Raw genomic sequence first — 12,458 nt, forward strand, 5'->3', positions numbered from 1 at the left:
AGAATGCTTTGGAACTCTTCCATTGTTACCGGAATTCAGCTGCAGTTTAAAAATGCATCGGAACTCTTCCATTGTTCTCGGAATTCTGCTGAAGTTTAAAAATGCTTTGGAACTCTTCCATTGTTCTCGGAATTCCACTGAAGTTTAAAAATGCTTCGGAATTCTTCCATTGTTCCCGGAATTCAGCTGAAGTTTAAAATGCTTCGGAAATCTTCCATTGTTCTCGGAATTCTGATGAAATTTAAAAATGCTTCGGAACTCTTCCATTGTTCTCGGAATTCTGATGAAGTTTAAAAATGCTTCGGAACTCTTCCTTTGTACTCGGAATTCCGCTGACGATTAACAATGCTTCGAAACTCTTCCATTGCTCCCGGAATTCAACTGAAGTCTAAAAAAGGCTTCGGAACTTTTCCGATGTCCTCGGAATTCTGTTGAAGTTTAAAAATGCTTCGGAACTCTTCCATTTTTGCCTGAATTACACTGAAGTTCAAAATGTTTCGTAACTCTTCCATTGTTAGCGAAATTCTGCTGACGTTTAAAAATGCTTCGGAACTCTTCCATTGTTCTCAGAATTCCCCTGACATTTAAAAATGCTTCGGAACTCTTCCGATGTTCTCGGAATTCTGCTGAAGTTTAAAAATGCTTCGGAACTCTTCAATTGTTCTCGGAATTCCGCTGAAGTTTAAAAATGCTTCGGAACTCTTCCATTTTTCCCTGAATTACGCTGAAGCTAAAAATGTTGCGTAACTCTTCCATTGCTAGCGGAATTCTGCTGACGTTTAAAAATGCTTCGGAACTCTTCCATTGTTCTCGGAATTCTGCTGAAGTTTAAAAATGCTTCGGAACTCTTCCATTGTTCTCGGAATTCTGCTGAAGTTTAAAAATGCTTCGGAACTCTTCCATTGTTTTCTGAATTCGGCTGAAGTTTAAAAATTCTTCGGAATTCTTCCATTGTTCTCGGAATTCCGCTGAAGTTTAAAAATGCTTAGGAATTCTTCCATTGTTCCCGGAATACAGCTGAAGTTTAAAAATGCTTCGGAACTCTTCCTTTGTTCTCGAAATTCCGCTGATGTTTAAAAATGCTTCGGAACTCTTCCATTGTTCTCGTAATTCTGCTGAAGTTTAAAAATGCTTCGGATCTCTTCCATAGCTTCGGGAATTCCACTGAAGTTTAAAAATGCTTCGGAACTCTTCCATTGTTCTTGGAATTCCGCTGAAGTTTAAAAATCCTTCGGAACTCTTCCATTGTTCTCGGAATTCGGTTGACGTTTAAAAATGCTTCGGAACTCTTCCATTGTTTTCGGAATTACGCTGACGTTTAAAAATGCTTCGGATCTCTTCCATTCTTCTCGGAAATCCGTTGACATTTAAAAATAATTCGGAACTCTTCAATTGTTCTCGGAATTCTGCTGACATTTAAAAATGATTCAAAACTCTTCCATTGTTTTTGGAATTCTGCTGGAGTTTAAAAATGCTTCGGAACTCTTCCATTGTTCCCGGAATACCGCTGAAGTTTAAAAATGCTTCGGAACTCTTCCATTGTTCTCGGAAATCTGCTGAAGTTTAAAATGCTTTGGTACTTTTCCATTGTTCTCGGAATTCCGCTGAAGTTTAAAAATGCTTCGGAATTCTTCCATTGTTCTCGGAATTCCGATGAAGTTTAAAAATGCTTCGGAATTCTTCCATTGTTCCCAAAATTCAGCTGAAGTTTAAAAATGCTTCGGAACTCTTCCTTTATTCTCGGAATTCCGCTGATGTTTAAAAACGCTTCGGAACTCTTCCATTGTTCTCAGAATTCTGCTAAAGTTTAAACATGCTCGGAACTCTTGCATTGTTCTCTGAATTCGGCTGACGTTTAAAAATGCTTCGGAACTCTTCCATTGTTCTCGGAATTCTGCAGAAGTTTAAAAATGCTTCGGAACGCTTCCATTGTTCTCAGAATTCTGCTAAAGTTTAAAAATGCTCGGAACTCTTCCATTGTTCTCAGAATTGCGCTGACGTTTAAAAATGCTTCGGAAATCTTCCATTGTTCTCGGAATTCCGCTGACGTTTAAAAATGCTTTGGAACTCTTACATTGTTCTCGGAATTCCGTTGACGTTTAAAAGTGCTTCGGAACTCTTCAATTGTTCTCGGAAATCCGCTGAAGTCTAAATATGCTTCAGAACTCTTCCATTGTTCCCGGAATTCTGCTGAAGTTTAAAAATGCTTCGGAACTCTTCCCTTGTTCTTGGAATTCCGCTGCAGTTTAAAAATGCTCCGGAACTCTTCCATTGTACTCGGAATTCTGCTGAAGTGTAAAAAGACTTCAGAACTCTTCCATTGTTCTCGGAATTCCGCTGAAGTTTAAAAATGCTTCGGAATTCTTCCTTTGTTCCCGGAATTCAGCTGAAGTTTAAAATGCTTTGGAAATCTTCCTTTGTTCTCGGAATTCCGCTGACGTTTAAAAATGCTTCAGAACTCTTCCATTGTTCTCGGAATTCTGATGAAGTTTAAAAATGCTTCGGAACTCTTCCTTTGTACTCGGAATTCCGCTGACGATTAACAATGCTTCGGAAATCTTCCATTGCTCCCGGAATTCAGCTGAAGTTTAAAAATGCTTCGGAACTTTTCCGATGTCCTCGGAATTCTGCTGACGTTTAAAAATGCTTCAGAACTCTTCCATTGATCTCGGAATTGCACTGACGTTTAAAAATGCTTCGGAACTCTTCAATTGTTCTCGGAATTCTGCTGACATTTAAAAATGCTTCGGAACTCTTCCATTGTTCACGGAATTCCGCTGACATTTAAAAATGCTTCGGAACTCTTCCATTGTTCACGGAATTCTGCTGAAGTTTAAAAATGCTTCGGAACTCTTCCGATGTTCTCGGAATTCTGCTGAAGTTTAAAAATGCTTCGGAACTCTTCATTTGTTCTCGGAATTCCGCTGAAGTTTAAAAATGCTTCAGAACTCTTCCATTTTTCCCTGAATTACGCTGAAGCTAAAAATGTTTCGTAACTCTTCCATTGTTAGCGGAATTCTGCTGACGTTTAAAAATGCTTCGGAACTCTTCCATTGTTCTCGGAATTCTGCTGAGGTTTAAAAATGCTTCGGAACTCTTCCATTGTTCTCGGAATTCTGCTGAAGTTTAAAAATGCTTCGGAACTCTTCCATTGTTCTCGGAATTCTGCTGAAGTTTAAAAATGCTTCGGAATTCTTCCATTGTTCTCGGAATTCCGATGAAGTTTAAAAATGCTTCGGAATTCTTCCATTGTTCCCAAAATTCAGCTGAAGTTTAAAAATGCTTCGGAACTCTTCCTTTATTCTCGGAATTCCGCTGATGTTTAAAAATGCTTCGGAACTCTTCCATTGTTCTCAGAATTCTGCTAAAGTTTAAAAATGCTCGGAACTCTTGCATTGTTCTCTGAATTCGGCTGACGTTTAAAAATGCTTCGGAACTGTTCCATTGTTCTCGGAATTCCGCTGAAGTTTAAAAATGTTCCGGGACTCTTCCATTCTTCTCGGAATTCTGCTGAAGTTTAAAAATTCTTCGGAATTCTTCCATTGTTCTCGATATTCCGCTGAAGTTTAAAAATGCTTCAGAATTCTTCCATTGTTCCCGGAATTCAGCTGAAGTTTAAAAATGCTTCGGAACTCTTCCTTTGTTCTCGGAATTTCGCTGATGTTTAAAAATGTTTCGGAACTCTTCCATTGTTCTCGGAATTCTGCAGAAGTTTAAAAATGCTTCGGAACGCTTCCATTGTTCTCAGAATTCTGCTAAAGTTTAAAAATGCTCGGAACTCTTCCATTGTTCTCAGAATTGCGCTGACGTTTAAAAATGCTTCGGAAATCTTCCATTGTTCTCGGAATTCCGCTGACGTTTAAAAATGCTTTGGAACTCTTACATTGTTCTCGGAATTCCGTTGACGTTTAAAAGTGCTTCGGAACTCTTCAATTGTTCTCGTTAATCCGCTGAAGTCTAAATATGCTTCAGAACTCTTCCATTGTTCCCGGAATTCCGCTGAAGTTTAAAAATGCTTCGGAACTCTTCCTTTGTTCTCGGAATTCCGCTGAAGCTTAAAAATGCTTCGGAACTCTTCCATTGTTCTCGGAATTCTGCTGAAGTTTAAAAATGCTTTGGAACTCTTCCATTGTTCTCGGAATTCCACTGAAGTTTAAAAATGCTTCGGAATTCTTCCATTGTTCCCGGAATTCAGCTGAAGTTTAAAATGCTGCGGAAATCTTCCTTTGTTCTTGGAATTCCGCTGAAGGTTAAAAATGCTTCGGAACTCTTCCATTGTTCTCGGAATTCTGCTGAAATTTAAAAATGCTTCGGAACTCTTCCATTGTTCTCGGAATTCTGATGAAGTTTAAAAATGCTTCGGAACTCTTCCTTTGTACTCGGAATTCCGCTGACGATTAACAATGCTTCGAAACTCTTCCATTGCTCCCGGAATTCAGCTGAAGTCTAAAAATGCTTCGGAACTTTTCCGATGTCCTCACAATTCTGTTGAAGTTTAAAAATGCTTCGGAACTCTTCCATTTTTGCCTGAATTACACTGAAGTTCAAAATGTTTCGTAACTCTTCCATTGTTAGCGGAATTCTGCTGACGTTTAAAAATGCTTCAGAACTCTTCCATTGTTCTCGTAATTGCACTGACGTTTAAAAATGCTTCGGAACTCTTCAATTGTTCTCAGAATTCTGCTGACATTTAAAAATGCTTCGGAACTCTTCCATTGTTCTCAGAATTCCGCTGACATTTAAAAATGCTTCGGAACTCTTCCGATGTTCTCGGAATTCTGCTGAAGTTTAAAAATGCTTCGGAAATCTTCCTTTGTTCTCGGAATTCCGCTGAAGGTTAAAAATGCTTCGGAACTCTTCCATTGTTCTCGGAATTCTGCTGAAATTTAAAAATGCTTCGGAACTCTTCCATTGTTCTCGGAATTCTGATGAAGTTTAAAAATGCTTCGGAACTCTTCCTTTGTACTCGGAATTCCGCTGACGATTAACAATGCTTCGAAACTCTTCCATTGCTCCCGGAATTCAGCTGAAGTCTAAAAATGCTTCGGAACTTTTCCGATGTCCTCACAATTCTGTTGAAGTTTAAAAATGCTTCGGAACTCTTCCATTTTTGCCTGAATTACACTGAAGTTCAAAATGTTTCGTAACTCTTCCATTGTTAGCGGAATTCTGCTGACGTTTAAAAATGCTTCAGAACTCTTCCATTGTTCTCGTAATTGCACTGACGTTTAAAAATGCTTCGGAACTCTTCAATTGTTCTCAGAATTCTGCTGACATTTAAAAATGCTTCGGAACTCTTCCATTGTTCTCAGAATTCCGCTGACATTTAAAAATGCTTCGGAACTCTTCCGATGTTCTCGGAATTCTGCTGAAGTTTAAAAATGCTTCGGAACTCTTCAATTGTTCTCGGAATTCCGCTGAAGTTTAAAAATGCTTCGGAACTCTTCCATTGTTCTCGTAATTCTGCTGAAGTTTAAAAATGCTTCGGATCCCTTCCATAGCTTCCGGAATTCCACTGAAGTTTAAAAATGCTTCGGAACTCTTCCATTGTTCTTGGAATTCCACTGAAGTTTAAAAATCCTTCGGAACTCTTCCATTGTTCTCGGAATTCGGTTGACGTTTAAAAATGCTTCGGAACTCTTCCATTGTTTTCGGAATTACGCTGACGTTTAAAAATGCTTCAGAACTCTTCCATTGTTCTCGGAAATCCGTTGACATTTAAAAATAATTCGGAACTCTTCAATTGTTCTCGGAATTCTGCTGACATTTAAAAATGATTCAAAACTCTTCCATTGTTCTTGGAATTCTGCTGGAGTTTAAAAATGCTTCGGAACTCTTCCATTGTTCCCGGAATACCGCTGAAGTTTAAAAATGCTTCGGAACTCTTCCATTGTTCTCGGAAATCTGCTGAAGTTTAAAATGCTTTGGTACTTTTCCATTGTTCTCGGAATTCCGCTGAAGTTTAAAAATGCTTCGGAATTCTTCCATTGTTCTCGGAATTCCGATGAAGTTTAAAAATGCTTCGGAATTCTTCCATTGTTCCCAAAATTCAGCTGAAGTTTAAAAATGCTTCGGAACTCTTCCTTTATTCTCGGAATTCCGCTGATGTTTAAAAATGCTTCGGAACTCTTCCATTGTTCTCAGAATTCTGCTAAAGTTTAAAAATGCTCGGAACTCTTGCATTGTTCTCTGAATTCGGCTGACGTTTAAAAATGCTTCGGAACTGTTCCATTGTTCTCGGAATTCCGCTGAAGTTTAAAAATGTTCCGGGACTCTTCCATTCTTCTCGGAATTCTGCTGAAGTTTAAAAATTCTTCGGAATTCTTCCATTGTTCTCGAAATTCCGGTGAAGTTTAAAAATGCTTCGGAATTCTTCCATTGTTCCCAGAATTCAGCTGAAGTTTAAAAATGTTTCGGAACTCTTCCTTTGTTCTCGGAATTCCGCTGATGTTTAAAAATGCTTCGGAACTCTTCCATTGTTCTCGGAATTCTGCAGAAGTTTAAAAATGCTTCGGAACGCTTCCATTGTTCTCAGAATTCTGCTAAAGTTTAAAAATGCTCGGAACTCTTCCATTGTTCTCAGAATTGCGCTGACGTTTAAAAATGCTTCAGAAATCTTCCATTGTTCTCGGAATTCCGCTGACGTTTAAAAATGCTTTTGAACTCTTACATTGTTCTCGGAATTCCGTTGACGTTTAAAAGTGCTTCGGAACTCTTCAATTGTTCTCGGAAATCCGCTGAAGTCTAAATATGCTTCAGAACTCTTCCATTGTTCCCGGAATTCTGCTGAAGTTTAAAAATGCTTCGGAACTCTTCCTTTGTTCTTGGAATTCCGCTGCAGTTTAAAAATGCTTCGGAACTCTTCCATTGTACTCGGAATTCTGCTGAAGTGTAAAAAGTCTTCAGAACTCTTCCATTCTTCTCGGAATTCCGCTGAAGTTTAAAAATGCTTCGGAATTCTTCCATTGTTCCCGGAATTCAGCTGAAGTTTAAAATGCTTTGGAAATCTTCCTTTGTTCTCGGAATTCCGCTGAAGTTTAAAAATGCTTCAGAACTCTTCCATTGTTCTCGGAATTCTGCTGAAATTTAAAAATGCTTCGGAACTCTTCCATTGTTCTCGGAATTCTGATGAAGTTTAAAAATGCTTCGGAACTCTTCCTTTGTACTCGGAATTCCGCTGACGATTAACAATGCTTCGGAAATCTTCCATTGCTCCCGGAATTCAGCTGAAGTTTAAAAATGCTTCGGAACTCTTCCATTTTTCCCTGAATTACGCTGAAGTTCAAAATGTTTCGTAACTCTTCCATTGTTAGCGGAATTCTGCTGACGTTTAAAAATGCTTCAGAACTCTTCCATTGATCTCGGAATTGCACTGACGTTTAAAAATGCTTCGGAACTCTTCAATTGTTCTCGGAATTCTGCTGACATTTAAAAATGCTTCGGAACTCTTCCATTGTTCACGGAATTCCGCTGACATTTAAAAATGCTTCGGAACTCTTCCATTGTTCACGGAATTCTGCTGAAGTTTAAAAATGCTTTGGAACTCTTCCGATGTTCTCGGAATTCTGATGAAGTTTAAAAATGCTTCGGAACTCTTCATTTGTTCTCGGAATTCCGCTGAAGTTTAAAAATGCTTCGGAACTCTTCCATTTTTCCCTGAATTACGCTGAAGCTAAAAATGTTTCGTAACTCTTCCATTGTTAGCGGAATTCTGCTGACGTTTAAAAATGCTTCGGAACTCTTCCATTGTTCTCGGAATTCTGCTGAAGTTTAAAAATGCTTCGGAACTCTTCCATTGTTCTCGGAATTCTGCTGAAGTTTAAAAATGCTTCGGAACTCTTCCATTGTTCTCGGAATTCTGCTGAAGTTTAAAAATGCTTCGGAATTCTTCCATTGTTCTCGGAATTCCGATGAAGTTTAAAAATGCTTCGGAATTCTTCCATTGTTCCCAAAATTCAGCTGAAGTTTAAAAATGCTTCGGAACTCTTCCTTTATTCTCGGAATTCCGCTGATGTTTAAAAATGCTTCGGAACTCTTCCATTGTTCTCAGAATTCTGCTAAAGTTTAAAAATGCTCGGAACTCTTGCATTGTTCTCTGAATTCGGCTGACGTTTAAAAATGCTTCGGAACTGTTCCATTGTTCTCGGAATTCCGCTGAAGTTTAAAAATGTTCCGGGACTCTTCCATTCTTCTCGGAATTCTGCTGAAGTTTAAAAATTCTTCGGAATTCTTCCATTGTTCTCGAAATTCCGCTGAAGTTTAAAAATGCTTCAGAATTCTTCCATTGTTCCTGGAATTCAGCTGAAGTTTAAAAATGCTTCGGAACTCTTCCTTTGTTCTCGGAATTTCGCTGATGTTTAAAAATGCTTCGGAACTCTTCCATTGTTCTCGGAATTCTGCAGAAATTTAAAAATGCTTCGGAACGCTTCCATTGTTCTCAGAATTCTGCTAAAGTTTAAAAATGCTCGGAACTCTTCCATTGTTCTCAGAATTGCGCTGACGTTTAAAAATGCTTCGGAAATCTTCCATTGTTCTCGGAATTCCGCTGACGTTTAAAAATGCTTTGGAACTCTTACATTGTTCTCGGAATTCCGTTGACGTTTAAAAGTGCTTCGGAACTCTTCAATTGTTCTCGGAAATCCGCTGAAGTCTAAATATGCTTCAGAACTCTTCCATTGTTCCCGGAATTCCGCTGAAGTTTAAAAATGCTTCGGAACTCTTCCTTTGTTCTCGGAATTCCGCTGAAGTTTAAAAATGCTTCGGAACTCTTCCATTGTTCTCGGAATTCTGCTGAAGTTTAAAAATGCTTTGGAACTCTTCCATTGTTCTCGGAATTCCACTGAAGTTTAACAATGCTTCGGAATTCTTCCATTGTTCCCGGAATTCAGCTGAAGTTTAAAATGCTTCGGAAATCTTCCTTTGTTCTCGGAATTCCGCTGAAGGTTAAAAATGCTTCGGAACTCTTCCATTGTTCTCGGAATTCTGCTGAAATTTAAAAATGCTTCGGAACTCTTCCATTGTTCTCGGAATTCTGATGAAGTTTAAAAATGCTTCGGAACTCTTCCTTTGTACTCGGAATTCCGCTGACGATTAACAATGCTTCGAAACTCTTCCATTGCTCCCGGAATTCAGCTGAAGTCTAAAAATGCTTCGGAACTTTTCCGATGTCCTCGGAATTCTGTTGAAGTTTAAAAATGCTTCGGAACTCTTCCATTTTTGCCTGAATTACACTGAAGTTCAAAATGTTTTGTAACTCTTCCATTGTTAGCGGAATTCTGCTGACGTTTAAAAATGCTTCAGAACTCTTCCATTGTTCTCGTAATTGCACTGACGTTTAAAAATGCTTCGGAACTCTTCAATTGTTCTCAGAATTCTGCTGACATTTAAAAATGCTTCGGAACTCTTCCATTGTTCTCAGAATTCCGCTGACATTTAAAAATGCTTCGGAACTCTTCCGATGTTCTCGGAATTCTGCTGAAGTTTAAAAATGCTTCGGAACTCTTCAATTGTTCTCGGATTTCCGCTGAAGTTTAAAAATGCTTCGGAACTCTTCCATTTTTCCCTGAATTACGCTTAAGCTAAAAATGTTTCGTAACTCTTCCATTGCTAGCGGAATTCTGCTGACGTTTAAAAATGCTTCGGAACTCTTCCATTGTTCTCGGAATTCTGCTGAAGTTTAAAAATGCTTCGGAACTCTTCCATTGTTCTCGGAATTCTGCTGAAGTTTAAAAATGCTTCGGAACTCTTCCATTGTTTTCTGAATTCGGCTGAAGTTTAAAAATTCTTCGGAATTCTTCCATTGTTCTCGGAATTCCGCTGAAGTTTAAAAATGCTTAGGAATTCTTCCATTGTTCCCGGAATACAGCTGAAGTTTAAAAATGCTTCGGAACTCTTCCTTTGTTCTCGAAATTCCGCTGACGTTTAAAAATGCTTCGGAACTCTTCCATTGTTCTCGTAATTCTGCTGAAGTTTAAAAATGCTTCGGATCTCTTCCATAGCTTCCGGAATTCCACTGAAGTTTAAAAATGCTTCGGAACTCTTCCATTGTTCTTGGAATTCCGCTGAAGTTTAAAAATCCTTCGGAACTCTTCCATTGTTCTCGGAATTCGGTTGACGTTTAAAAATGCTTCGGAACTCTTCCATTGTTTTCGGAATTACGCTGACGTTTAAAAATGCTTCGGAACTCTTCCATTGTTCTCGGAAATCCGTTGACATTTAAAAATAATTCGGAACTCTTCAATTGTTCTCGGAATTCTGCTGACATTTAAAAATGATTCAAAACTCTTCCATTGTTCTTGGAATTCTGCTGGAGTTTAAAAATGCTTCGGAACTCTTCCATTGTTCCCGGAATACCGCTGAAGTTTAAAAATGCTTCGGAACTCTTCCATTGTTCTCGGAAATCTGCTGAAGTTTAAAATGCTTTGGAACTTTTCCATTGTTCTCGGAATTCCGCTGAAGTTTAAAAATGCTTCGGAATTCTTCCATTGTTCTCGGAATTCCGATGAAGTTTAAAAATGCTTCGGAATTCTTCCATTGTTCCCAAAATTCAGCTGAAGTTTAAAAATGCTTCGGAACTCTTCCTTTATTCTCGGAATTCCGCTGATGTTTAAAAATGCTTCGGAACTCTTCCATTGTTCTCAGAATTCTGCTAAAGTTTAAAAATGCTCGGAACTCTTGCATTGTTCTCTGAATTCGGCTGACGTTTAAAAATGCTTCGGAACTGTTCCATTGTTCTCGGAATTCCGCTGAAGTTTAAAAATGTTCCGGGACTCTTCCATTCTTCTCGGAATTCTGCTGAAGTTTAAAAATTCTTCGGAATTCTTCCATTGTTCTCGAAATTCCGGTGAAGTTTAAAAATGCTTCGGAATTCTTCCATTGTTCCCAGAATTCAGCTGAAGTTTAAAAATGTTTCGGAACTCTTCCTTTGTTCTCGGAATTCCGCTGATGTTTAAAAATGCTTCGGAACTCTTCCATTGTTCTCGGAATTCTGCAGAAGTTTAAAAATGCTTCGGAACGCTTCCATTGTTCTCAGAATTCTGCTAAAGTTTAAAAATGCTCGGAACTCTTCCATTGTTCTCAGAATTGCGCTGACGTTTAAAAATGCTTCAGAAATCTTCCATTGTTCTCGGAATTCCGCTGACGTTTAAAAATGCTTTTGAACTCTTCCATTTTTCCCTGAATTACGCTGAAGCTAAAAATGTTTCGTAACTCTTCCATTGTTAGCGGAATTCTGCTGACGTTTAAAAATGCTTCGGAACTCTTCCATTGTTCTCGGAATTCTGCTGAAGTTTAAAAATGCTTCGGAACTCTTCCATTGTTCTCGGAATTCTGCTGAAGTTTAAAAATGCTTCGGAACTCTTCCATTGTTCTCGGAATTCTGCTGAAGTTTAAAAATGCTTCGGAATTCTTCCATTGTTCTCGGAATTCCGATGAAGTTTAAAAATGCTTCGGAATTCTTCCATTGTTCCCAAAATTCAGCTGAAGTTTAAAAATGCTTCGGAACTCTTCCTTTATTCTCGGAATTCCGCTGATGTTTAAAAATGCTTCGGAACTCTTCCATTGTTCTCAGAATTCTGCTAAAGTTTAAAAATGCTCGGAACTCTTGCATTGTTCTCTGAATTCGGCTGACGTTTAAAAATGCTTCGGAACTGTTCCATTGTTCTCGGAATTCCGCTGAAGTTTAAAAATGTTCCGGGACTCTTCCATTCTTCTCGGAATTCTGCTGAAGTTTAAAAATTCTTCGGAATTCTTCCATTGTTCTCGAAATTCCGCTGAAGTTTAAAAATGCTTCAGAATTCTTCCATTGTTCCTGGAATTCAGCTGAAGTTTAAAAATGCTTCGGAACTCTTCCTTTGTTCTCGGAATTTCGCTGATGTTTAAAAATGCTTCGGAACTCTTCCATTGTTCTCGGAATTCTGCAGAAATTTAAAAATGCTTCGGAACGCTTCCATTGTTCTCAGAATTCTGCTAAAGTTTAAAAATGCTCGGAACTCTTCCATTGTTCTCAGAATTGCGCTGACGTTTAAAAATGCTTCGGAAATCTTCCATTGTTCTCGGAATTCCGCTGACGTTTAAAAATGCTTTGGAACTCTTACATTGTTCTCGGAATTCCGTTGACGTTTAAAAGTGCTTCGGAACTCTTCAATTGTTCTCGGAAATCCGCTGAAGTCTAAATATGCTTCAGAACTCTTCCATTGTTCCCGGAATTCCGCTGAAGTTTAAAAATGCTTCGGAACTCTTCCTTTGTTCTCGGAATTCCGCTGAAGTTTAAAAATGCTTCGGAACTCTTCCATTGTTCTCGGAATTCTGCTGAAGTTTAAAAATGCTTTGGAACTCTTCCATTGTTCTCGGAATTCCACTGAAGTTTAACAATGCTTCGGAATTCTTCCATTGTTCCCGGAATTCAGCTGAAGTTTAAAATGCTTCGGAAATCTTCCTTTGTTCTCGGAATTCCGCTG

The sequence above is a fragment of the Phyllobates terribilis genome, unplaced genomic scaffold (genome assembly GCF_046119375.1).
Source record: "Phyllobates terribilis strain yellow unplaced genomic scaffold, ASM4611937v1 Scaffold_9__5_contigs__length_417890890, whole genome shotgun sequence".
Classification (NCBI taxonomy): Eukaryota; Metazoa; Chordata; class Amphibia; order Anura; family Dendrobatidae; genus Phyllobates; species Phyllobates terribilis.